This window comes from Amblyomma americanum, chromosome 1, assembly GCF_052857255.1.
Source record: "Amblyomma americanum isolate KBUSLIRL-KWMA chromosome 1, ASM5285725v1, whole genome shotgun sequence".
NCBI lineage: Eukaryota > Metazoa > Arthropoda > Arachnida > Ixodida > Ixodidae > Amblyomma > Amblyomma americanum.
Window position 1 is genome coordinate 463205977 of NC_135497.1, and position 26594 is coordinate 463232570.

The 26594-nt window shown below is 48.9% G+C and overlaps 1 protein-coding gene across 4 annotated transcripts in view; it reads right to left on the reverse strand.

Annotated features, from left to right (window-relative positions):
* LOC144116039 (organic cation transporter protein-like) overlaps positions 1-26594 on the reverse strand; it is a 402188-nt gene that overhangs the window by 5171 nt on the left and 370423 nt on the right. The gene's annotated exons all lie outside the window — the stretch shown is intronic.

The following is a 26594-nucleotide window of genomic DNA, read 5'->3' on the forward strand; positions in this document are numbered from 1 at the left end:
GGAACCAATGCAAAAAAGACGTGGTGAGTTAGTCGTAGGGGTGTCTTTTGTAGCCCGGAAGAGCCTACGAGCAGAAGAAGGCAGCGCAATCTTTATCTTCGCAGTTCCGAAATCGGTCGCTATGCATCTTGAAAGGCGAGCCGGTCGATGCTCGCGCGATCACCTTCAAATTGGTCGCGACAGTACAGTTATGGCTTCACCAAACAGCAAGGTGTTAGACACCGATAATCTTCAGATAAAACCCGTCAAATATTGTAGAAGGACAGCAGATTGGGCGAGTTGGTGTTTCATGGTAGCAAGAAAATTCAAACAGCGCTAGACAACAGGACCAAAAAGAGGAGACAAACAGCCCCGTCGTTGTCTCCTCCGCTTTCTTGCCCAGCTGTCTAGCGCTGTTTGAATTTTCTTGTTACTGTCAAATACGTCTTGAGCATAATAACGCCTGTACTTGTACATTTTTCAAGTCTCTTAGGTCTGGAGTGCTGCCGCTGGACTGGAAAACAGGTAAGGTCATTCCAGTTCCTAAAAAAGGATCATCATGTCTTGACTACCGACCAATTTCCATTACTAGCGTTTGTTCCAAGTTGATGGAGCATATCATTTTTAGCCAAATCATAAATTTTCTTGTTTGTAACAACTTTTTTCATTCCAGTCAGCATGGATTCCTTAAGAATTTACATTGCCGTACACATCTATCACTTTTCATGAACGACAGCAGCTCCCACCTAGAGTTCTACATGCCTCTACATTCACTGATTTTAGAGTTCGAGAAAGCTTTTAACAAAGTTCCCCATATTCAACTTTTCTTGAAACTTTCACGCCTAAATCTTCATCCCTTAGTCTATAACTGGCTACGTAGTTTTTGGATCGGCCGTCATCAGTTCGTTTTCGAAAATAACCATTCCTCTCAGCTGTGTCCTGTGATTTCTGGTGTGCCTCAGGGTTCCGTTCTCGGCCCACTGCTCTTTTTAATCTACATCAATGATCTCCCTAACGATATATCTTCTAACATACGTTTGTTTGATGATGATTGTGTTATATACCGACCGATTAACGATATTTCAGATGCTCTCTTTCTTCAACGCGACTTACAAACAGTAGAAAATGGCGTAAAACATCGTCAATGTGTCTAAATGTCATCAAAACGTCATTTATTACTTTCCACCGCCGCCATTCTCTTGTAGTGCCCACGTGTTTTTTTGGTAGCACAGTAATATACTCTGCGTCATCGTCTGAATATCTAGGACTTATTTTAACACAGAATCTTCCGTGGTCCTCTCACATAGTGAAAATATCTAATGAGGCTAACCGCACTCTCCGCTTTCTGAGGCGAAATCTTAAATTCTGCACCTCTTCCGTAAAACCCCTTGCTTACAAAGCCCTTATAAGACTAAAGCTAGAATCTGGATGCTCAGTTTGGGACCCTCATCAGACTAATCTTTCTAACTCTATTAAATCTATCCAAAACCCGGCAGCTCGATTTATTTTTCATGACCATTCTTCCTATTGTAGTGTCACAGCTCTAAAATCTAATGCACATCTTTGCAATCTAAAAACTCGACGCAAGATAGCCAGGCTCGTTCTATACCACAAGTTCTATCATTTTCTAATTGATAACAGCGCTCACCGCCATTCATCCCGGACCACTCATTCCAAGTCTGTATACCCTCTGCTCACACGCACCACGCCTTCACTCGTTTTTTCCACAAACAGCCAAAGACTGGAATTATCTGTCTGAAGAAGCGGTTCATCACTCCAGTGCGACAAATCTCAGCACAGCCATTGCTAATTTCTTCTTGTGAAGCCACCCACCCTTGAAATCGTCTGTGAAGCCGCCTACCCCTCACCTAAAACCCATGTCCAAGGGGCATTTGAAGTATAAATAAATAAGTATATTTAACTTAGTAACAGATCTTGAAAAATTTTCAGATGCAATGAGAATAGCTAGAACGTCAGTTGTGTTTAAAAGCGAAGATCGCAACTTGCCAACAAATTATCGACCAATATCTATTCTTCCAGTCTCCTCGAAAGCACCAGAAAAGACAATCTCTGTTAGAATTGCTGGGTTCTTTGATAGACATAACGTTCGATGTGACGCGCAATCCGTCTTTAGGAAAAAGGGCTCGACAAATATGGCCCTTTTAATAGTAAAAGAACGTATTTGCAAAACATAAAAAGTAGCATGTTCACACTTGCGATTTTTTTTTATTTTAGCGCAGCGCGTTTGACTACCTGAACCACCAAATATAATCAGTAAATTCCAATCTTATGGAATCCGCGGAAAGTTCTTAGATATACTCAAAACATACCTTGAAAACAGAGCTCAGTTTGTGCACTTAAACAGCCACAATTCAGTGATTCTACCAATTAGATATGTAGTCCCGCAAGGCAGCGTCCTTGGTCCGCTATTATTCAACGCCTATATAAATGACATTGAAGACATAGATAGTTCAACAGAATTTATCAACTGTGCTGACCACAGCACTTTACTTATTTCTGGAACAAACATAGATATAGTAATACTGAGATGTAAAAGAGTACTTGCAAAACATTCTGTTTGGTCCAAAGCGAACCTACTGATGATTAATGCAGCCGAAACAAAAGCAATGATTTTTCGAGCTAGGAATAAAGAAGTTAAAACAAACCTTACAAATCATTTCGAAAGTCTAGAAATAGAAGTTGTTGACGACCACAAAATTCTTGGAGTATACTTCTCTTCTAGCTTAGGCTGGGATACTCCTAACAATTATCTACGCAGAAAACTCTCTTCATTTAAAGGAGCTGTATCACACTGCCGCAGCATACTTTCTTTGAAAGTCAAACTTCAGATATATCAAGCATTATTTAATTGCCATCTAAATTAATATAGGTTGGTTTTGGGGCACAACAACTAAGAGAAATTTAAACAGGCATCTAACAATACAAAAGCGAATAATTCGTCATATTGCGAACAGGGAACCAATGGCCACTACCACAAGTACCTTCAGGATATTTGAAATACTTCGTGTTGAGGATATTTAGGAATTTCGCCTATTGAAAACACTTTAGTTTTCCTCCCTACAAGAATCAATCAACATTAAATTCAATTCAAATCAATTTTATTTTCTCGTGTATACATGGTGAGGGTCGAGAGAAAAAAGCCAGAAATTGTGGCTTAACATGCCCCTCGGCCCCTAGATTGCAGGGCAGCAGGCAACATACATAAAAAAATCATTAGAAAATACAATGAGGAAATGAAGCGTACACAAAAAATGATAACAAAAAAGCAACAGAAAAATATACTGCACAAAAAACATGTCATTACTTATTCAAATCAGGTCAACACGTTATGGAACGAGAGATAAGGAAGCAGTGAAAGCATGATGAAATCTAAAAAGTAGCACATACATCCTGTATATTTATGCGGCATGAAACTTATTAGAATTGCCATTAGCATTTCAGCAGCAACGTGACACATACGTAACCACAAGAAATAGAGATTTCTGGAAAATCCCACAGTTCCGAACATTTTATAAATATCAAGCCCTATCACATAACTTCCCACTTATGTTAAACAAAAATAGACACACATTAGGATTGAGTAGAGGAGGTTAAAGGTCGTTTTTGTAATTGCTATGTTCTGGTAATACTTTGTTTTGTTACACTTTTTTATGTATTTTTCTTTCTCTCTGTTCTTGTGCTTCATTTCACCAAATTGATTGTACAATATTTTTGCAACGTCCATGAAATGTATTCTGTTACGTATGATGTTTGAGTTGTGTTGTTTACATGCTACAACTTCAGTGCTCAGAATCTTGTATAAAACTTGCATTTACTGTTGCCATTAAGACGTAACATGTCAGTTTAAATAGATTATGATGTTACTAATACTGCTATGCAACGGTTTTTTTGGCCTCCAGACACTTCCTGGAAAAAAATAAATGTTGAACCATTTGCACTTGGTGCTATTGCTATATTGTGACTGTCTTCAGATGTGACCATAAGATAAACGTGGGAGTTTCGAAGTGCCGTATCCTTCCTTGGCGGCGAGGTGCGCCTTGGAGACGCAGGAAAGCGGAAGCTTTCCTCCTTCCTCACGGGCGAGTAGCCAGAAGGTCAGCTCCAGAGCGCTGCGCCGCCTCCTTCCTGAAATCGGACGCAAGCGCGCACCGCCAGGCGCCACTGGAGCTGTCGCTGATTGGCCGAAAGTGACAAAGGGCAAGTGCGTCGAGATCGGCGGGTACCGGCCGTGGCCGGGAGAGACCACAGCGAGCAGTGACAGCGAGAGGACGTCAGGTAATCACCTACCTTCTTCCCTTTTTGTTGTCGCCATCTTGCCCCGTCAGCCACACGGCAAGGGTCGCAGATCAAGCATCTAGCAGCCAACGATTTTGGAAGAGACCAATAAGCGTTTGGGGGGGGGGGGAGGGCAGGGGAAAAGCGTCCTCTTCCGTGTTGTGTTCGTATTTCGCATTTCCGCTGCGCCGCCGTGAGACCGGCCAGGCGTGGTGTGCGATACAGGGAGCTCGGAGTTCGTGGCCTAGACCTCTAAGGAGGCTCAACAGCCTAGTAAGAAACCCCTCCACTGGCGCCTCAACGTGGCTCTCACGCGCAGACGCGCTCGAGCAACTCGCTCCAGACGAACATGGCGGATTCGCAGTGTACACTGCCTCATCTGATGTGGCTCACAGAGCTCGGCCAGGGGTCTAGGGAACGCCCTGCCCCAGGCACTCCAGCAGCGGAATGAGCTCAAGAGACGGTACTGTACACCGCCGCAGGCGCAACGTGGGCAACATCGTGGACGCCGGAAACCTCCGCCGGATACCACGGTACCAGCATGCCAAGCGTTGGTGCTCATCCACCATCGGCGCGTGCCACCTGGGAACAGGCGGGCACAGCGCCCTTCAGCTCACACCTGCCAAACGCACAACCGAGACCGCGCCACATGCGACGACTTCACCGCTCATCACGGCTCCTACAAGCGAGACACAAGCAAACGCGGCAAATCTCGCCGAAGTTCTGGCCAGCGCGATACAGCAATCGCTGCAACCCGCACATCCCAGCCCGCGGATCGGAACTCCAATCCCCAAGTACAGTGGCTACAGCGATCAAACGAGCGCTAACCACTTTTTGCTGGCTCTCGACCAGTACGGTCAGACAACAGGCACCAGCGAGCATGATATGCTTCTTAGAGTGATCCCCGTTGCGCTCGTCGAACAGGCCGCTCGGCGGCACCGGTTGGACGGCCACACCGCGAACACGGTGGCCGATTACCGCAGGATGTTCAGGCAGGAGTGCCTGCCTTACGACTACCAGCTGCGGATGCGGCGGGAGTTGGCGCTGCGCATGCAAGCCCCTGACGAATCTCTGGTCGAGTACGTCAGGGCGATGCAGGAGCTATACGACTACGCCGAACACGTAGTTTCTAATGCGGAGCGAGTGGAAAGGGTAGTCCTACAGAGCGACACCATGATTGCTCTCTATCTGCGAGGAAATCACTGCGGAGACTTGAACGAGCTCGCTGTGGAAGCGCGCCGGGTACGAGCCGAAATCTCGGCATCCCGCGCGCACCAGCCCCCACTATCTCCATCGGAATCACTAGAGCCCAGCTGCGCCTGGAACGGCAGCACCCGCCTACGAAGCGAATCCGCTCGGGCACCGGCTCAGTGCGCGCTTTTCGAAGTCTCGTATCACGCCTTGGATCCCTACTCATACGGGCTTAGGGCAGCAGAGGTCACACGGCCGGGAGTCTGGTCAGCCTCTCGCCAACCGCCCGACAGAGATTCCCAAGCTCTGCCAAACGATCACGAAGGGGTTACGCCTCCAGAGGAACAGCGTCACCGCGTGGCAATGCCGGTTTGGAACGCGCTCACGGATGGCCGTGGGCGAGAGCAGCCTCGTCCATCCCTGTCCCATGCACGGAACTCTGTGCGCTGCTTCAACTGTGGCCAAATGTGTCACACTGCACGGGCGTGCCGTACCGGGCCGGAAAACGAGGCAGGCCGCCGGTAGTAGCGCCGGCGACCGTGGCAGAACCGTGCGATGCAGCTGCAATCGCGGCCCCCTTCGCTGTTCAGGGTCGGAACGCCGAGCAGTGCGAGTACCCCGCTCATAGAACTTGCAATCGCAGGATTTAAATTCAAAGCACTACTCGACACTGGCGCGAGCACGTAGCTCATCGGAGACGAAGTCGTCTCTCAGGGACGGAACAGCATTCGGCTGCGAAAGCGCAACCCGCCCCTCCAACTCGCGCGCGCAGAGGCGTGCTCCAGCGGTGATGCGCGCCTTGTCGTGCGTTGGAATCAGCGTCGATGACGACATCGCTTCATTCACATGCCTCTACTCACGAGCCCCGTCATTCTTGGACGAGATTTCTTGGTGCTTTACCAGCGCAATTAGGCGCGGACAAAGGAATACAGAACAAAGAAAAACGAGCGCTTGTTCTGTGTTCCTTCATCCTCGTCTTCTTGCGCTGCGAAAACACCATGAGAAACCAACGAGCCCGTCAGTTGACGCTGTTCGAGATATCTTTTATCAAAATCGGGAATCGTATTTGACGTCGGCAACGGCGGCTACCGGGAACACTCGTTCGCGCCACTCAAGCCGTTGGCTACCACGCCCGCCGCGACTGCTCGGATGTCAAAAGCCGAAGTGGAGAGGAGGAATGCCTCCCGAAAGAAAAATTCTCCCCCCCCCCAACCCGCAAAGTCGCTGGAGTCAGTAGCTTACACGGTCTCCTCGCAACCGCGGGTGACTTGACGGAGCGTGAGCGCGGCCGCTTTTCTCGTTTATAAGCGACTTCGAGGTGATATTTACGGACCAGCCCGGCTGCACAAAACTGGTGCAACATCGCATCGAAACAGGGGACGCACAGCCTTGGAAATCCTATCTCAGACCGGTCAGCCCCACCAAACGGCAGGCGATTGACAAGGCGCTGCAAGAGCTGCTCGATGCGGGAATTGTTCGTCGCTCAACGAGTCGATGGGATTCCCAGTCGTACTCGTCCCTAAAAAGAACGGTAGCTCACGCTTGTGCGTGGACCACAGGCGATTGAATGCAGTCACACAGAAGGACGCGTACCTCTTTCCAAGCATCGACGATATCGTTTCAAACCTTTTCGGAGAGAGATATTTTTCTACTCTGGATGCTAGCTAAGGCTTTCTCCAAGTAGAGGTGCGACCAGGAGACGAGTGCAAAACGGCATTCACATGCAACAAGGGCCTCAATGAATTCGTTAGGATGCCCTTCAATTTGTCCGGAAGCCCGAGCACCTTTCAGCGGCTGAATGACCGTGTTCTCGGCGACACCAAATGGCATCACGCCCTCGCCTACCTGGACGACACCGTCATCTACTCCAGTACCTTCGAGGAACACGTCGATCATCTCGAGGATGTCCTGAAAAAGCTAAGAGCCGCAGGCCTCACATTAACCCCCCCCCCCCCTACCCCCCCAAAGCGCATCGATGCAGAGCGGAAGTTAGCCTACTCGGCTACCGCGTGCGGCGCGGACAGGCGTCCCCGGACCGGGAGAAGCTTCGCTCGATCCTGGAATTTCCAGCGCCAAACAACGTGAAGGCCGTGCGCCGCTTTCTCGGGGTGTTCGGCTACTACCGCCAGTTCATTCCCAACTGCATACGCCTGCAAGTCCCCCTGCCAAAGTTTTTAAGGAAGGCAGCCCCTTGGGAATGGGGTGAGGAAGAGCAGACGAGTTTTCGTCAACTGGCTCAGGCCCTCGCCGACACCGCGTCACTTAAACTGCCAGACCTAAGCAGGCCTTTTGTGATCCAGACAGATGCCTGCGACTTAGGAGTGAGCGCAGAGTTACTCCAGATGGAGGACGAACTCCGACCCGTGGCATTTGCCAGCCGTGCGCTGACGCCGGCCGAGCGCAACTGCTCTGAGACGGAGAAAGAATGCTTGGCAATCATCAACGCACTACGAAAATTCTAGATGTACGTAGACGGAACCAGGTTCACGGTCGAAACCGACCACATGGCATTGATATGACTAACCCGCCTTCGTAAACCGTGCGGAAGGCTCGCGCGTTGGGCCCTGATGCGCTACCGAAAGGGGCCACAAACGGGGTACAATTAAACTTGTTGCTGGGCCAGGCGGTGACATACCATTGAAAAAAGATGTAGCGCAAAAGAGACGAGCACGGGAGAGAGACACGACAAAGACGAATGCTACTAACAACTAGCTTTATTTTCCGTAACAGATATCAATATATAGGTGAATACATCGCATGCGCACATGACACTAGGGCGGCTCTGGGCTTCTTGACAAAAAAAAAGAGGGGGGGGGGAATTTGATTGCATATCTACAATCGCACACAGAACAAGTATAAAAAATGTACCATCTGCGAAAAAAGGGGGAAGGGGGGGGGGGGGGGGGGGGGCAAACAGGCAATGAAGATAAACCTTCAAAAAAAAAACAGGCGCTGTTGTGCTCGCGCTTCCTTCCTGCTGTGGAATTCGGCGAAGTTGGGCATGGGGTCCTAGGATTCCCTGAAGACCCCCGCGAGGGTGGGTGAGCCCTCTGGGGGAGACGTGACTGTAGGACTGCCGGAGGCAACGACGACAATAGCGTCCCCACTGTTCAAACAGGAATGCCGGAAGCAGCGATGGCAATAGCCTCCCCACGTGTTCAACAGGAATGCCAGCGACGACCATAAGCGTATTAGTTCCGGTCCTCGCCACGACGAAGTGCGGTATCATTGTGGTCCCCTTCAGTCACGCTGGATTTGAACAATTGCCAGAGTGCCGCACCTTCGACAGAGCTTCCGCGTTCCTGTCACTAGTACAAGATCTTTCGACACCTGCCAGGAGACAGCCTGCATTCCTGTGTCATGCAGGTGCCCTCCGGGTCAACATGGGCGCGGTCCGGACGCACGTGCGCGGCGAACTGGAGGCCGCGGGGACGACAACGCGACCGGGTCCTGTTCCCTTTCCCTCGACCGAGCTGCGAAGAAACATCAGGACCACCCTGCCTTGGGTGGTACCATCAATGCCATCGTGTGATTGGACATCATTCTTCGAACTATATTCCGCAGCTACGGATCTGGGGAATACGAAGAGTATTTAAAAAGCTGCTGGTTTGATACCAGGAGAAAGCCCCCTTCTTCAGAGGTATCAGAGACTCCTGACTCCTAAGAAGCTCTCTTCACTGAGAACTGAGGAGCACTCTCAGTTTCCCGTACTTGTACATAATGTAAATAGCTCCTGTATAAAGTTCTCCTAGTTTTCTTCCTCCGATCGTCCTCGTCTCTTCTCCGGCCCAGTCACGCTGCCTGAATCCCAACAACTTGTGGCAGCGGTGGGATGTCCACGTGAAGTTACCGGCTTCAACGGTCCTCGGAAGCTACGGGACTGACAGGCGTCAGCTATACCTTGGCAGGGTGAGTGCCCAATGTTTTCTGTTCATTTCGCCAGACCGTACTAGCACACGCAGATGCTAGGTGCGGATTCTTGTTGTCTGGGAAATTGATTTAGGGAAACTGCTTTGTCTACTTCAAGTTAGGCCTTTTGTTTTAGTGGGCTTGCTAACGCATGGTGGAACTCACGATGGAGAAGTTAAAAGTGCAGGACGCTGGGGATTTCGCTACGTTCTGCGAAAGGAAGAAAAGAAATTTTCGAGGATATGCGACAGGAGGAGGTGACTACTGAGGAGGTCGACGAGGCTTTGGAAACGATTGTTGGACGCAAGTAAGAAAAAGAAGAGCTGCGGTTGGCTCAAGAAAGACGCGAATTGTGCGAGCAGAAAGAAAAAGAAGAGCTTCGGCTGGCTCAAAAGAGACGGGAGGTCCGTGAGGCAGAGGAAAAAGCGAGCGAACATGCTCGAAAAATGAAGGATCTCGACATCGTGGCCAACGGAGGGAATATGGCGCGTCTTAGCCCTGTAGCTTCGGTAGAGGAGCAAGGGAGGCAAAGATTGCAGGATCTCGTCTCACCATACCACGTGGGAGGCGATATTGCACTCTTTTTCGTAAATTTCGAACGCGCATTCGGGAAGGTGCACATCGACAAGAGCGCTTGGTCTTAGAAGTTACTTCCTCTCCCTCCGTGCGAGGCGGCCGATGTGGTGGCTCGCCTCTCACGGGAAGAGTGTGATGACTACGAGAAGGTAAAGAGCGCGCTGCTTAGAAAGTACCGGCTTTCTGCTGAAGCCTTTAGGCAGCGATTCGGGCAGGCAAAAAAAGGCGGAGAGTCGCATACTGTTTTCGCGTACCGGATTAAAGTCAACTTAAACGAGTGGCTTAAGACCGCTGAGCTCCACGGAAGTCATGACAAGGTACTGAAGTTCATCCGCACTAGAGCAGTACTATAGCGCGATTCCAGAAGATCTGGGGATATGGCTGCAAGATAGGCTAACACATATAGACCTAGACAAAGCAGCACACCTCGCAGACGAGTATTACGTTCGCCGAAACCTCCAAAGCAAGGCAGGGTACGATAACAGGTTAGGAAAGGAAGAAACCAATTTAAAGAGAATCCCCGACCGAAGGGTGCCACCAGCACGCCGAGATCGCCGAACCGAGGAAGCGGGATCAAAAGGAGGAGGTAGCGAAAACAAGATGGAGTCACCCAAATCTGCCGATTCGCCGAAACAGCAGGCACCTGGAGCTCGCGCGTTTGAAGCGCGACAGCCCATTGTCTGCTATAATTGCAACAAGGAGGGTCACATCTCACTGAACTGCAAACAGCAAAAGGTGGCGTTCGCGTGCATGCGAGAGTCGGAGGAAAACCTTAAATTGCTGGAGCTATATATGCGGGACGTGGTTATAAATGGCAAGAAATTCAGTTCACTGCGGGATTAAGCGGCTACCATGGATGTTGCTCACCAGTCCTGTGTTTCCTCCACGGACTACTCCGGCGAATGCGCCTGGATAAAGCAGGTCGCCGAAGAACAGAGTGCATGCTTGCCTATAGTGAAGGTGACCCTAGAGGGGAGTTTTTGCAGGCTAGACACAGAAGCGGCAGTTAGCGCAAACTTGCTGACACACTTGCCCTACCTGTTTTCGAACAAACCCGAGCAGCTACTGAAAGAGAAAGGTCTGTCTTTAAACTCGCGCTTGGCTTACATGGCGCTAACACGTTCTCGAGCGCGAAAGCTCGCAAAGAAACTCGACCGCGCTCCGATAAAGGAGCAGGCACCAAACCACTCTCTCGACCAGCCGGGGGATCCTTGCAGAAAAACTGATCCGTCTAAACCGCATGAGCATGACCATGAAGATGTTCTCGAACAAGCGGTAGCTCATGAAATCCAAGGAACTGCCGATTCCGAACAGAATGGGACAACAGGAACCAACGCGTAGGGTTCGACATTAACACCTGCTTCGACTTCTTGGGAGGAGTTGACTAAGGTTGATAGGAAAGCACTTATTGCAGAGCAGAAAAACGACCCATCGTTAAGAGCTCTAAGCAATAAGGTGAGCGAGGGAGTCGCGAAAAAGAACATCAGTTTTCATGAGAAATCCGGCCTTCAGTACCGGAAATACTTCGACTCAAAGGGACGCGCATATGAGCAACTCCTAGTGGCTGAGAAGTACCGGCGGCAGCTTCTAGAGCTCGCACACGGAAATGCATGGGTGGGCCACCTGGGCATAACGAAAAAAAAGCTAGATTAGCCCTCTAATATTACTGGCCTCGCTGCTTGAAAGATGTGGAACAGCTTGTAAGATCTTGCGACACCTGCCAGCGGGTCGGCAAGTCGACGGATAAGTGGAAAGCACCCATGACACTAGCTCCCATAATTACAGAGCCCTGTCGGCGTCTTGTAATAGATACTGTCGGCCCACTGCCAGCGTCCAACTCTGGCTGTTGCTACATTCTGACCTCACAGTGCGTGGCAACCAAACTTCCCGAGGCCATTCTCTTGAAGGAGCTGAGTTCCGCATGTGTTATAGACGCCCTTTTGTCAATTTTTTCTCGCGTGGGGTTCCCTGCAGAGATACAGAGCGATAACGGGAGCGTGTTCACAAGCTGCTTGACAACAACGTTCTTTGAACAGTGTGGGATTTAAATAATCCGCCGTTCCATGCACCACCCTCAGTCAAATCCAGTCGAGCGTATGCACTCAGCGCTAAAGCGGATACTTAGGTCTCTGTGTTTTGAGCATAAGGGAGATTGGGAAGGCTGCATTCCAGCAGCACTCTTTGCAATGAGATCCGTCCCCCACGAAAGCACAGGATTTAGCCCCGCTGAACTAGCCTACGGGCGTGACTTGAGGACCCCATTGCGCATTCTAAGGGAGTGATGGGAGGCTTACGTAGAGTATCCCTGTGTAGTGGATTATGTCCTGAAACTACTGGAAAGACTTGCGAGTATGTTCTGAAACTACTGGAATGACTTGCGAAAACCAGACGCCTCGTGGAAGCAAAAGTCAGAGCAGCGCAGTCACTGTCTAAAGTGTACTAAGAAAAATCGGCACGCAAGCGCACCTTTCAACCTGGTGACCAGGTGATGTTGCTGCGTCCGTCAAAAAGGAACAAGCTTGAGGTGCAATGGAAAGGGCCAGCTAAGGTTGTGTCCAAGCTTTCGGACACTAACTATGAGATCAAATTTAAGAACAAACACAATCGGATAATCCACAGTAATTTGATGAAGCCTTATGTACAGCGTCAGGCCATGGTTAACATGGCGCTGAACATGCCAGAGGAAGAGATCTCAGACATACCTTATGTCATACATGAGGACGAGCAGGCAGCGAATGAGCTGCTAAATTCAATCGACAGAGAGCCACGTTTGTCGGAAAATCAACGAGGAGACATGAGAAACGTCGTCCGCGACTTTGAGACGGTGTTTTCAAACAAGCCAGGAAAAACAACCCTCGTCGAACACGACATTCAGCTGTCCAGCGAACAGCCACTCAGGAGCAAACCGTACCGTGTCTCTCCAAGACAACGAAATCATTGAGACGGAGATCCGCCGTATGTGCGAACTTGGTGTCATAGTGCCCTGTGAAAGTGACTATACATCACCAATCATTATTTTAGAGGTTCCAGGCAAGGATCGGAGACCTTGCGTGGACTACCGGAGACTGAATTCAATCACAGTGGACCAGACCTACCCCATTCCGAACATTGAGGAGAGGGTTGAAACAGTCGCTAAATCAGAATATATATCCACACTGGATTTAGTTCGTGTTTACTGGCAGGTGCCACTCACTGAGCGCGACAGCAGGTACGCAGCATTCGTGTCCCTCGCGGGCACGTTTCGCCCTGTAATGTTGAGCTTCGGATTGAAAAATGCTCCGCACTGTTTTTAAAGTTAATGAACCAAGTACTGCGGGGACTTGCAGATTTCGCTCTCCTCTACTTTTACGACGTGGCCATCTTCTCACAAAACTGGGAGGACATTGAACACCTGCGTATTGTGTTGAGCCGACTGCTTGAGGCTGGTTTAACGGTAAGGGCGGGAAAATGCCACCAGGGGTGCGCCGAAGTGAAATATATTGGGCACGTGGTTGGACGCGGCCAACGCAGACCTGCAGAACTTAAAGTGGCTGCCGTGGTGAAGTACCGTCGCCCAGTCACAAAATCGGAACTCAGGGCTTTTCTTGGCCTAGCAGGCTATTATCAGCATTGCGTAAAGGGCTAGTCTGATTTAGCCAGCCCCCTGACCGACGCGCTGAGAAAAAGTGAGCCTGCCAATCTTTCTTGGGACCAAAAGAAAGAGAAGGCATTTCATAGTCTGAAAACGGCCCTCAGAGAGCGCCCAATACTGGCTGCACCATATTTCTCGAAACTCTTTATCATACAATGTGATACCAGCGAGCGCGGGTTAGGCGCTATTCTTCGCCAAGAAAGCGATGGCAGGCACACACGGCCTGTCCTTTACTTGAGCCGCAAGCTCAGCACGCGGGAAGAGGCGTATAGCTCGTCTGAAAAAGAATGCGCATTCCTCGTTTGGGCGATAGACAAACTGGCATGCTACGTCTCCGGGTCCTATTTCACAGTAAAAACAGACCATTGCCCTTTGACTTGGCTGCACAATATGTCGCCCAAAAATGGTCGTCTACTGAGGTGGAGCCTGGCACTCCAGCACCACAGCTTCGAGGTTCGCTACAAGAAAGGCAAGCTCCGCACTAATGCCGACGGGCTAAGGCGAGCCTTTTAGTTTTGGAGGTTTATTTAATATTGTCTTCCTAATGGAGAGCGCATATCTCCCACTTTCATCGCAATAATGTTGTTCATAATCAGGTAACATACCTAGGAGTACGTTTCCTTATTTCGGCCAAGGATAAGTAAGAGCGAGTGGTGTAACGTACCTTGACTCTAGGTATTGGGGCGGGCAATATTGAACGCCACGTCGGCCAAATCAAGTCACCTATTCCCGTACCGCGTGCCCTCTAAGCACCAACCTGATTTCATTTAGCGAATTTTTTTCCTATCCAAGTGCGCCTCGAGCGAGAGCACACGCCTTGGACAGGTGCCCTGTCAATACTACTCGTTGGCAGACACCAAGTGTTTATTGAGGCAAAACATTTGATCTCTTCAAGTTTTAGTTGAAGTCTTTTGCTAAGTGCAGTTTTGGCCCTGAGTTTTGGTCTGGCGCGATGAGTGGGTTCTGAGGGCACGTGCTTTTAACAGGTGTGGTTTCGCGCCTGTGATCCCTTTTGGCTAGCATTGCAGAGAATTTCCCAAAACGGCCATCTGACGAGGGGAAGCGATGCCGAGCTTCGGCACTGAAGGTCATCAGAAGACTCCCAAAGAGCATCTGCTTCCTGGCACGCCCAATCAGCTGAGCTACGTGCGAGCAGTTCATCTTCCGGGCGCAATATCTGGCGGCGGGGGTGCTGTTGTGCTCGCGCTTCCTTCCTGCTGTGGAATTCGGCGAAGTTGGGCATGGGGAGGATTCCCTGAAGACCTCCGCGAGGGTGGGTGAGCCTAAGGGTGAGACGCGACTGCAGGACTGCTGGAGGCAACGACGACAATATCGTCCCCACGTGTTCGAACAGGAATGCCGGAAGCAGCGTTGACAATAGCGTCCCCACGTGTTCAACAGGAATGCCAGCGAGGACCATAAGCGTATTCGTTCCGGTCCTCGCCACGGCGGAGTGCGGTATCAGTGTGGTCCCCTTCAGTCACGCTGGATTTGAACAATTGCCCGAGTGCCGCACCTTCGACAGAGCTTCCGCGTTCCTGTCACCAGTACAAGATCTTTCGACACCTGGTGGGAGACAGCCTGCATTCCTGCGTCATGCAGGCGCCCTCCGGGTCAACATGGGCGCGGTCCGGACGCACGTGCGCGGCCACCTGGAGGCCGCGGGGACGACAACGTGACCGGATCCTGTTCCCTTTCCCTCGATCGAGCTGCGAAGAAACATCAGGACCGCCCTGCCATGGGTGTTACCATCAGTGCCATCGTGTGATTGGACATCATTCTTAGAACTGTATTCCCCAGCTAGGGATCTGGGGAATACGAAGAGTATTTAAGGAGCTGCTGGTTTGATACCAGGAGAGAGCCCCCTTCTTGAGAGGTATCAGAGACTCCCGACTCCTAAGAAGCTCTCTTTAGTGAAAAGCACTCTCAGTTGCCTGTACCTGTACATAATGTAATTAGTCCTTGTATAAAGTTTTCCAAGTTTTCTTCCTCCGATCGTCCTCGTCTCTTCTCCGGCCCAGTCACGCTACCTGAATCCCAACAGCACGTACGAAAGAGGCGGTGGTTTTCTTACAGAAATCTTTCCAGAAAAGCGCGCTAGGAGGAGAAAAAACTCATTGACGCGTCGCTAATGGAATGACTCGATTTTTTGTTAATGTAGAAAGCCTCCAGCAAAACTCTTGCTTCTGTGCTTGCGCTCCTGTCCAGGATCTTTGATACTTTAAAGCGGGGCTCGCACTTGCTCGCCAGAACATGCGAAACTAAACTCGTGGGCTTACCTTGTATTATTAAGTTTTGAGCATGCTCCCTTAAACGGTCGTTGACACAGCGCCCCGTCTGCCCTATATAGCATTTTTCCGCAGGACAAGGGAATGATGTAGATCACTCCCAAGGCACATTTGACAAAAGCTTCTTGATGTTGCTTCTTGCAACCGCGCTCAACTTCCCTGCAGATACGGGGGCATAGTTTGGCCAACTTATTTGGCGCCGAGAAAATAAGAGACAGTGTGCCTACTGGCCACTTTTTTAACGTTATGAGAAACCTTACGAATTTAAAGCATCACCTGGGGTTTGGCCCTCGCGAGTTCAGTTCGTGCTATCGTTCGTCGGGGCCCGAGCTTCTTTAGGAGGGTTTCAGAGACTCCCATTAGGACCGAACTTGGGAAGCCTGCAGCCAAAAGCCCACAATTCTTATGATAGCTACCGTGCATTTCGTGCGAACACGACTTACAAAGCGCAATCAAAATTGCCGTTTGGGCGAGTTGGTGCCACATGATTCGATATGACCAGCGCGGAAACAGACGGGGACACGAAAAGAAAAAACACTGACGACAGGACGGGCGCTGACTAATAATTCTTTTTTGTCGAGGAACACCCAGCACAATATATGCCAAAAACCACGTGACAGTCAGGGGGCCAAAGATTACAACCTAATCCACAGTCATCAAGGGGCGGCCAACAAATGTATGAACCAGAAGGAAAAATCCACCAAAGAAAATGACAAAGGGGTGAAATGTTATGAAGTGAACATATCAAAAAGCACTTTAACCAGCAAAAACCAAAAAAACACACGTGCCAAACAACATCGTGGCTAAAGGGCGGTGTCAAGTACAATTTAACAGCAACAACCAGCGAGCCTAAAAGGGCCCAAGCAAGCGAAGCAAAAGCAGAGTAAGAAATCTAAAATCAGGTCAAACGTCATACAACCCTACGGATGCCACAAACAACTAAAAGCAAACGAATACAACCTAAAATGGAGCAAAAGAACTTGTCAACGCCAAGAAGGTAGGAGGAAAAAACAGTCTACATGTAAAACACAATTTGGACGACTACCAATTATGAACCGCACCAAAAACCTGAGGAGAAGAATGCGCACAACCTAACATAAGAAAACTTCATGAGCAAAGGGGAGGTGTCAGGCGAACATGAAAAATCAGAAATCTTTAGACATGGTCAAGGAAGCGCATTTCTTTCTCGTGCAGTGAAATTGAGGGCGTTCTTACGCAACTGTCCCCTGCCTTAGCAATACAGTAGGCCTCAATGACCTCCCTTTCTGTTTTGTTTTTGATGTTGATAAGAAACTTGTGCTCTCTAATATAGGTTTACACTTGTGGCGAGGCTGGTTGCAGTGGTATGCTAGATTACTTCCAGACCCTCTACCTACGTTGAGGAAGTGATCCCAGGCCCTGACATTAAAGCATCTCCCCGTCTGGCCTATTGACACACTACCGCACGTTAGAGTTATCTGATAGACAACCCCAGTCCGGCAGTGTGTGTACCGTTGCCCGTGTCTCGTAGTGCAGGTCGCCTGTCTTACATTGTTGTTCAAAACACATATATTCGAAAGCTTGCACGGTGCGGAAAAGACGACCTGGACGTTAAACCGTCCTGCTATCTTTCTTACGTTGTGGGACATCTTATGAAGGTACGGTATGATTGCAACGCGTTTCTTCTCTCGCTCCTTCCTGACCTGCCTCCCCTCCTTTAACTTTTTAAGCATAGCCTCATATATATTAGCTACTAATGAAGGCGTGTACAAGGCACAGTAGAGGCGCTGTACTGGTTCTTAAATCTTGATTTTGCCATATGCACACAGCTCTTGACTAACGCCGCCTGAAGTGCGCTTGTTACTATCATTCTTTTTACTAGCTTAGAGTGCGTGCTGTCCAATGGTAGCAAACTCTTTCTAGACCTTACGTTGTAATAGCAGCAAACATGGTCGTCCTTAAAAAGAAGCAACACGTCTAAAAACTGGATGCTCTTATTCACAGGCAATTCAAAGGTGAAATTCAGACCACCAGACAAGGCTTTGAACAGTTCGGAGATACCATTAGCGGCCTCTGGCAAATGGTCAATGGCAGCTGTGTCCATGACTACAAGGTAGTCATCCACATACCTGTAAACTTTCACGACATGTTTACCTTTCAGTTTTTTTGTGAATGTATCTATCCATTGCAGCCAGATAAACATCGCACAATGCCGGGGAAACTGACGGTCCAATTCAAATCCCGGATTTCTGTGTCAAAAATCTACCACTGAAAGAAACGACAGTCGACTAGAGGTAAAAGCTCAGGAGCTCCATAAAACTGTCTTCGCTTATGCCGGCTGCATTCTGATATACCACGACTCCCGTGTCGTCTATCCTCTGGCGAACTGCGTTGTAGAGACCATCATGCGGACAAAGTAAAACAAGTCCTCAGCGTCTAGCGAGAAGGCAATCGACGCTCCCATTATGCCGGCTCTCATATCATTCACAAGTTCAAATGAGCTGCGAATCTGAAACGGGTCTTCTCCCGACAAGCTCTTTAAATTGCCCCTTAGGTAATGTCCCACATGCTCCTGCCACGCACGTTTTTCTGAGACTATTGATCTAAGCGGGCATTCCGGTTTGTGAGTCTTTCCTGTGAAAAATATTTCCAGGCACCCGGTTTTTGCACCGTCCACTTTCTTTCCTAAACCACCCAGCTGGCACTTCTTCAAAAGCGCGAGTGCGGCCGATTTCTTCCTAGAAGCACGAAACTGTACAGGCTTAAATTCTTGTTGATGGCAGCCATTGACTTTTCATTGAAAGTATCTTGCGGCATTAGAACAAAGCCCCCTTCCTTGTCCGACTGCAAAATGGTCAAATTGTTGCTTTATAGGCGGCTCAATACTTTAGCGAACGGAGGGGCTGCCTTCTGCTCTCGACTCACATTGCGGATGATGAAATCTATACCATCCCCCAGGAGCCGTTCCTTGTCCCTGTCACGGCAACGGTCAGCAACGTCTCTAACCATTGCCAGAATTTGAGGTCGGCTGATGGTAGGTTCGTAGGCAAACTTCGGTCCTTTTTTAGGATGGCCTGGATGTCACTTGGCACAGAAGCACCTTCGAGCATCGTGATAGGGTTTTGCCAAGCTTTCTTCACTGTAGTTCTTGCCTGGAGGTTCTAAGCAGTGCGAATAGTCTTAGAATGGGAGGAATCGTAGGGCAGGAGTGCTTTCTTGGCACGTGATAAATGCGCCCAGCAGGTGTGTTCCTTCGTTAACCTAAGCTTCAGGTCTAAAAAGCGTATTTCGCCATTCTCCGGGAGTTCATGGGTAAAAAAGAGTCCTTTGCCATAGTCATTAAACAACTGTAAGATATGCTGAACTGAAAGTTCTTAAGCAGAGTCATTAAAAGCTTTTAAAATCTTAAAGTCATTAAAAGCTTTTAGTGAAGGTCCGATTTTAAAAACCTTTAAAATCGGACCTTCACTAAAAGCTTGATCCAAAAGGCGATCAACATAAGCTAGTAAAATGTCACATAAAATAGGCGCCACACAGGACCCTATAAAAACGCCGTTGCGTTGCAGAAAAGGCTGCCTGTCACATTGGATAAAAGTGAAACTCAAATAAAGTTGCAAAAGCTTTAAAAAATTGTCGAGGTACACACCTTCTGAGGACTGAAACGAGAGCGCCCCCAATTTTACAATGCACTCATTTACAACAACTAAATGTTCAGCTTGAGGAACAGTATACAATAAATCCTCAACATCAACCGAGAACGCGTATCCAGCCTGTCGGTCATTATGGAGAAACTCTGCTACTTCTTGAGACTTCTTAGTCAGGAAAGGGTCTTCTACATTAATGAACTTGAGGTTTTTCAACAAGAACCGACTGACACATTACTGCCAAGAGGAATTCTCACTAATAATAGTTCTAAATGGAAAACCTTGTTTGTGAGTTTTTGCCGTGAAAAAGACGTTCAGGTAAAACGCCTGTAAAACTGGAAATATCATTGGCTAACTTGGTCAAGTTTAGCTCTTTACAGAAAGTCATAAACTTAGTTTTTACACGGCCATCGCCTTTTCTTACGCGCACAAATTTCTCAACGGCTTCCAAGGCTCATGCGTTGTAAGCACCCGGCTCCATAACGACGAAGCCCCCTTCTTTGTCCGCCTGTAGTAGGTAAATTTCGTGATTTTTAAAATACTTCACAATGCTATCTAAAACACGGTTCGAGCGGTGTCTGGAAGTTCCTGAAGCACACTTCGGGATGCAGTCCACACCTTCGAGGATGCACCTCTCACGCTCTTCCGCATTGACCTGTCCAATGTTCCTGTTGGAGGCGAGCAGTTCGTGAGCTGGAACATACGGCTCAAGGACAAACTTTGGCCCTTTCGGCAAAACTTGCTGAACGTTCTCAGGAATAGTAACGTTCCCCACGACCAACACTGGCTCAGTTGTGAGTTCTCGCTCGTTTCTTCTTACACTTCTGAGGAGGTGCGTAAGTAGAAAAGCCCAATTTACCTCTGTAATCTGTGCAGCCTGAGACTTGAGGAAGCGGTGCATCCGTGGAGCGAGCCGCTGTTGGTAAAGCGTGCAGCAAGTCAAGCGTAGCCAGTCCTGGAAAAGTCTTACTTGACGCCATAACTCTTCTCTGAGAATCTTGCACAGTCTTTTTGCACGTCCCCAGGAAGGCTTGACTGCTCCGAAGAGTGCGATCATTTCATTCGGAATCCATTCTTTTCTTAGGCTGAGGGCGAGACGTCTAGCTTGGCATGTGGCATTGACGATGTGACACAGAAGCAGGTTGATAAAAGAGGGTGAAAAGACGTGAGATGTCGGATGAGAGGATAAACAAAAAGAAGGGCCCACTGCACTAGAAATATGGTTCAATAAAACTTGTTGCTGGGCGAGTTTGTGACACATACTTGAAAAAAGGTGTAGCGAAAAAGAGACGAGCACGGGAGGGAGACACGACAAAGACGAACGCTACTAACAACTGGCTTTATTTTCCGTAACAGATATCAATATATAGGCGTACACATCGCATGCGCACATAACACTAGGGCGGCTGTGAGCTTCTTGACAAAAAAAAAGGGGGGGGGGGGTTTGATTACATATCTACAATCGCAGAAAGAACGAGTATCAAAATGTACCATCTGCGAAAAAAGAGGAAGGGGGGGGGCAAACAAGCAATGAAGATGAACCTACAGAAAAAAACCTAAAAAAAAAACAGGCACGCACGAAAGAGGCGGTGTTATTCTTACAGAAACCATTCTGGAAAAACGCGCTAGGAGGAGAACAAACTTATTGACGCGTCGCTAATGGAATGACTTGAATTTTTGATAATGTAGAAAGCCTCCAACAAAACTATGGCTTCTGTGCTTGCGCTCCTGCCCAGCACTTTTGCTTCTTTAAAGCGGGGCTCGCACTTGCACGTCAGAACATGCGAAACCAAACTCGCGAGCTTACCTTGTAGTATTAAGTTTTGAGCAAGCTCTCTTAAACGGTCGTTGAGGCAGTGCCCCGTCTGCCCTATATAGCATTTTCCGCAGGACAGGGGAATGATGTAGACCACTCCCAAGGCACATTTGACGAAGGCATCTTGATGTTGCTTCTTGCAACCGCGCTCAACGTGGGTTGCTGACGCATTGTCGCGCGCGCAGGCCAATGACCTCTCCTCAGATGGTGGAGAGGAGGAGGTGCCGCCGCAACTTCCCCACGCGTCGGGAGAGCGGAGCCAAGAGGAGAAAGATCTCGCTCGATTGAACGCGCATCTCGTTGGTGTGAAGGTTCCCATCGAGAGGGCGTTCACCAGAGAAGACCTTATCAAGGCTCAGCAGGAAGACCCGTACTGTCGCAGGCTGGTCGCCGGTCTTAGTGAAGACACGGACCGCCCGACGAATCTAGTCAAAGGGCGCCCGGGAACCGCAGGGAACGCGGTAGGCGTGAGCTCTAGTGCAGATTGGAGTGCTGCGAGTGAGCTGGAGAGTTTCTTGCTTGATGCCGACGGAGCTTTGCTGAAATACGTGCCAGGCAAAGAGGTTTGCTTGGCAAATAGGAGTGCCCGGCAAAGAGGAGTGCTTCAAAGCCGTCATCCCGCACCAGCTCAGGCAAACTGTGATGCAGCATTACCACGATGCTGACGGCCATCGGAGCGCGCCAAAGACATGAAAGAAACTATGTCGGTTCGATACCTGGCCTGAAAGGAAGGTTCAAGTACGTAAATACGTACAAACCTGTCATGTCTGCCAGGAAAGAAAGCTGAGTGGGAGAAGGCCACCCGGCTTGCTTCAGCCAATCGTGAGCACAAAGCTCTGGGAAATCGTGGCGTGCGACCTGATCGGACCGCTGCCGCGCAGTAAAACAGGGCTAAGATTTGTGCTAGTGGTCACCTGCCACTTCAGCGGGATCGCTTAACTCTATCCGCTGCGAAAAGCCACTACGAAGGAGATCCTGGCGAAAATCTCAGGATTATTCTGCCGTTTTGGATTCCCCGACCAACTGATCACCGACAATAAATCGTACTTGAGTCCTTGAGTGCGCCGCAGGGAAATGTAACATGTATTCTGAACGGCGGTTCTCCGACCTTCGCGTTTTTCATTATTCGAGCTGTTTTTATCGCACTGTACGCCCTCAAGATCTGGTGTCTGACGTGGGGTGGAGCACAGACATTGAGACACGCGGAAGTGATCACTATTAGATACTGGTAAATCATTCCAAATTACGATGTCAGGGCGCCCAACGCAAATCCAAACTTACCAATTGGGAATTAGGATGTCAGGGCGCATTTGTGATTGCGCACCTGAAAGAGCGACGGGCATGTAAGCTGGCTCACGAGACAAAGTCAACGACTGCTGAAATTTAGGCTATTTATTTGGCTCTCCAGATCATCTCCTCGGTGCGAGACCCACTTATGTGGGTATTTTTTAGCGATTCCCAATCCGCACTGAAATCACTTGACAGGGCTAGTTCCGCACCATGTGAAGCTAGGCTTGTAACGAAGTTCTCAAAGAATTTTCCAGGGCTATCAAAAAGCAGCAAAGTATAGTTTTCTAGTAGATACCCGGACATTGCTTTATTCCTGCACAGTAAACCCCTTTGCACCCTTAAGGGCAGAATGCCATCTATTCACCCTTAGAGCGCCCACGATTTTCGTGAAAAGGGTGTCTTATTAAGGTAACGCCCATTTTGCACCCCGTTTTAAGATCCACGATGTTAAATGGGTAGTTTTTCTTAGTTGCACCCATGGAGATTGTTGGGGTGCAAGGGTGTAAAATGAGAATTGCATTAGTTGATTAACCTCGGGTACGACCAGTGATCGCTTCCCGGAGCGTTTGATACAGTGATGACGACAAGCACCACTGTCACTGTCAGTGACAACCACTTCCCTTAACTGCCTCCGAACAAAACAAAAGACCGTGTTCGTTCTGGTTTACGGCCTTCTTTTTTAATTCGGTTACCCAAGTTGGCTTTCGTCCGAGAGCGGAGACCAGGGTATAGAGATCATGCTCCCGATTACACACTTTGTAGATTGCATTGTAGTTGCCTTCAACAATGCGTTCCTCATTGGTGCCGCCCTGTGTGGGACAACGTTTGTCCTTCTGTTGGTCACTGAGTGCCTACAACAGGCACTACAACCTGTGGACGACCAGTGGTGGGCCGAATGTCAACGCAACAATCCGTGTGCCACCCCCGATAAAGCCATCATAGCACTGGGTGGAATGACCGTAGACTCTGTGTTCAAGCTAACTATGGCGTAGGACCGTGCCCTAAGCACTAGTGACCAAAACACATTTAGGTATGCGTTCCATCACGTGAAATGAGTCATTGACAAGGTCAGCATGATGTCCGCCTACATGCTCGACTGCGTCAACAAACGTTTGAGGGCCATAACCAACCTGGCGCTGTTTGGCGGCATTGACGAGATCATACATACAGGGACTTGCTTTGGCTACCTCGATCCTGTCAGGACTCAGCGCTACGAGCGGCCGAAGAGTAAGCGACGCAGACAAGATTCGAAGATACAGCTGTGCGAGCAGCTGAAGTGAAAGCGAAGCGTAGAAAATGCGAAGCGCAAGCGGGGACGAGGTGGTCGATAATTGGTCCTGTTGCACGTTTGTTTCATCACATTGTGGTGATCGCCTGTCAATCTTTGCACCATGTCCCCGTCTCACGAACTAGCCAAAGAACACAGTGTTATGCCACACAGATATTCGCACTGCTGTAACAGCCCCTACCTAAGATATCTCCAAGTAGCGATTATTTATTTTCCAAAGTCCCTGCTATACCTCGCGCTGGTGGTATGCCTCCCAATGAAACGCGGGGGGTAGAGCGGGTCCCCTGAAAAAGATAATGAGAAATGAAAGCAAAAATGAGTGCGCCGTGAAGCACGGCTCATAGAGATAGGCATTCAGCGTGACTGTTGCCTACGCAAAGGAATGTATACTCCTCCTTTCTTGATTTTGCGATTTTGTTTCGCTTTCCTTTCACAGCGGCATTGTGCCTGGTTCGCGGTATTACAAGTGCCCTTTGGGATATTTCTTTAGTAAAGAGCAGTGTTGGCTCCATCTAGCAGAGCAGGTGAGCGTGACCGCCCCATAAACACCCCTGTCGCACAGTGCATTGTCATCACTGCACTTTAACCCCTGACTAAAGGACACGCATGGGCAGGAAATTAGTGGACAAAAGCCCACTTCTTCCGGACGCGTTGCCTGCAATGGTAGAGGCAAACGAGTCCACAGCTTTTCCTCTCTCCGCTGTGTCCCTGCCTCGTCGCGCGCCAAACTAACACCCTCATCTTCAGGAGAGGGTCGCCAAAGCCTCCAAGATTACCCGCCAGAGGCCCGAGGATAATCTTAGAGGCCATGGTTTGGCCAAACCGCGTCTGCGAATGCTCATAAGAGATTAGTCAGAAGCGCCGCAATTTGAACTTCTTTGTTGCCGTAAAATTATTTGTTGCAGTAAAATTATACATCAAAAAGAATGTTTCAAAACCGAGCTTCAAAATATAATTTGTTATAAGTCAAGAAATCAAGCAAAAAAGTTTTTTTAACCACTGCGGCGTCTAGCCATGGCTTGTTTTGTTTTCAACAAAATTGACTCATCCGTTTTCTTAGCCGGTTGTGCGAAGTTCGCGAGCACTGAAAGCTGCACGTGTAGCCGGTGCGACAGATTGTGTGTGTTCTCTCGTGTTGCCAGCGAGGATACTGCCCTGTCTCAACAAACAATGCCGGCAAATGACATCGACGACGTGCCTGTTCGCAACGCTGGGCCCGAAGGAAGTGGAATGCAAAACGAGCCCAAACTGCGGATCTTGAGAGTCGCCGCCAGTGCTTACACTCTGCGATGTGTTGAAATGCACTTCGGGAGCGACGCGTTTCAGGTGAGTTGTGATGTTGAAATGCATTATAGCCTCTATTTCACACTGCCAGGAAAAACAAAAAGTGCGCAGCTTTGGCTTTCGTTACTCGTTCGTCTCTGCAGGGCCTAAAATCCATGGCGGCGCCGCGCTTTTCCCCTTTCTCATAAACATCGTCCCCGCCATTGCTCCGTGCTGCTGACTCGTTCACCGGCACCGCTTGCCGTCGGCGCCCCGTTCCGCCCCTCCCCACCCTCGGCGTATGACGACAGTCTTGCCATACCGGTAGCCGTCGGCCGTTTGCACCGCTCAGTCTGTTTGGCGTTTCATAATGTGCTACGCGGAGTCTGCCATTCACATTGTACGAGGCAATGGAAGTAGTCTGTGCCAGAGAACTTTGCAATGTTATGTGTGCGAGCTGTGTGGCATTTTCAGTCATCTGCGACTTCTTTGTGGCTGATACATGGAAATTTCCGTTTTTTTATTTAAGGCTTTGCCAACGTACTTGTACGTCTCTGAAAACTATCTGTTACAGTGTAATCTTCATGAGATTCTAAGTTTCCGTGCAGGTGCCCGGCAATAATTTTGATGAATATGTCAAATTTCAAGATCGCCCAATTCCCGACTTGGCGTATTGACCGTGTGTTTTGAGGCCGTAACCGCCGATTATTCCAAGTGATGATGTTTGTCCGGTGCTCAGTAATTTTAGTTTGTTTTCCTTAGGAGCTTCCCATTGCTTTTACAGGTATGAAAGTCGCTTACTGAGAGTCACCACTGAGAACTGTATGCAGCATGCAACGTTAGAATTTGATACTGCTGAATGCAAGCACCATAACACAAATGCATAAATAAACGACTTTGCATACAGCTATCTCATGAAAAGCAACATCCATGGAAACCATGTAAAGCGTAAGGGCATGTGTAATGCTTCCCTTAGTTTCAAAAGCTGTTGCCTTTCTTCAGATGGCTGAATGCAAGGTTATTCATATTTATGGCCTGTGGCTGTCTTCCGATGTGTCTTAAGAAGCCCCTCATGTTCCTCCCTTTTCTGCTCATTTGCAAACAACTATGAATCTCATGGTACATTTATTTGTAGCCTATTGAGTAAGGAAGCCTAGTGCAAATAAAGCGAGCATATAAAAATAATCAGACTATAATGCAAAACACATGACCAGTTTTCGGATTACGAAAATATGGGGTTGTCGGTGACTCGTAGGGTTGATGCATGTCTAAGGTTTTTTGTTTTTCATTGCGCACAAACAAAATGCCTTGGCATCTGGATTCAAAAGTGTGAAGCTACAAAACTATTCGTGTAGTGATATTTTAATGCAGTTTATGTGGTTTTGATCGGGTGGCATAAATACATTTCCCCCCAATTTAACCGCGGCTGACACAGATCAAAGCC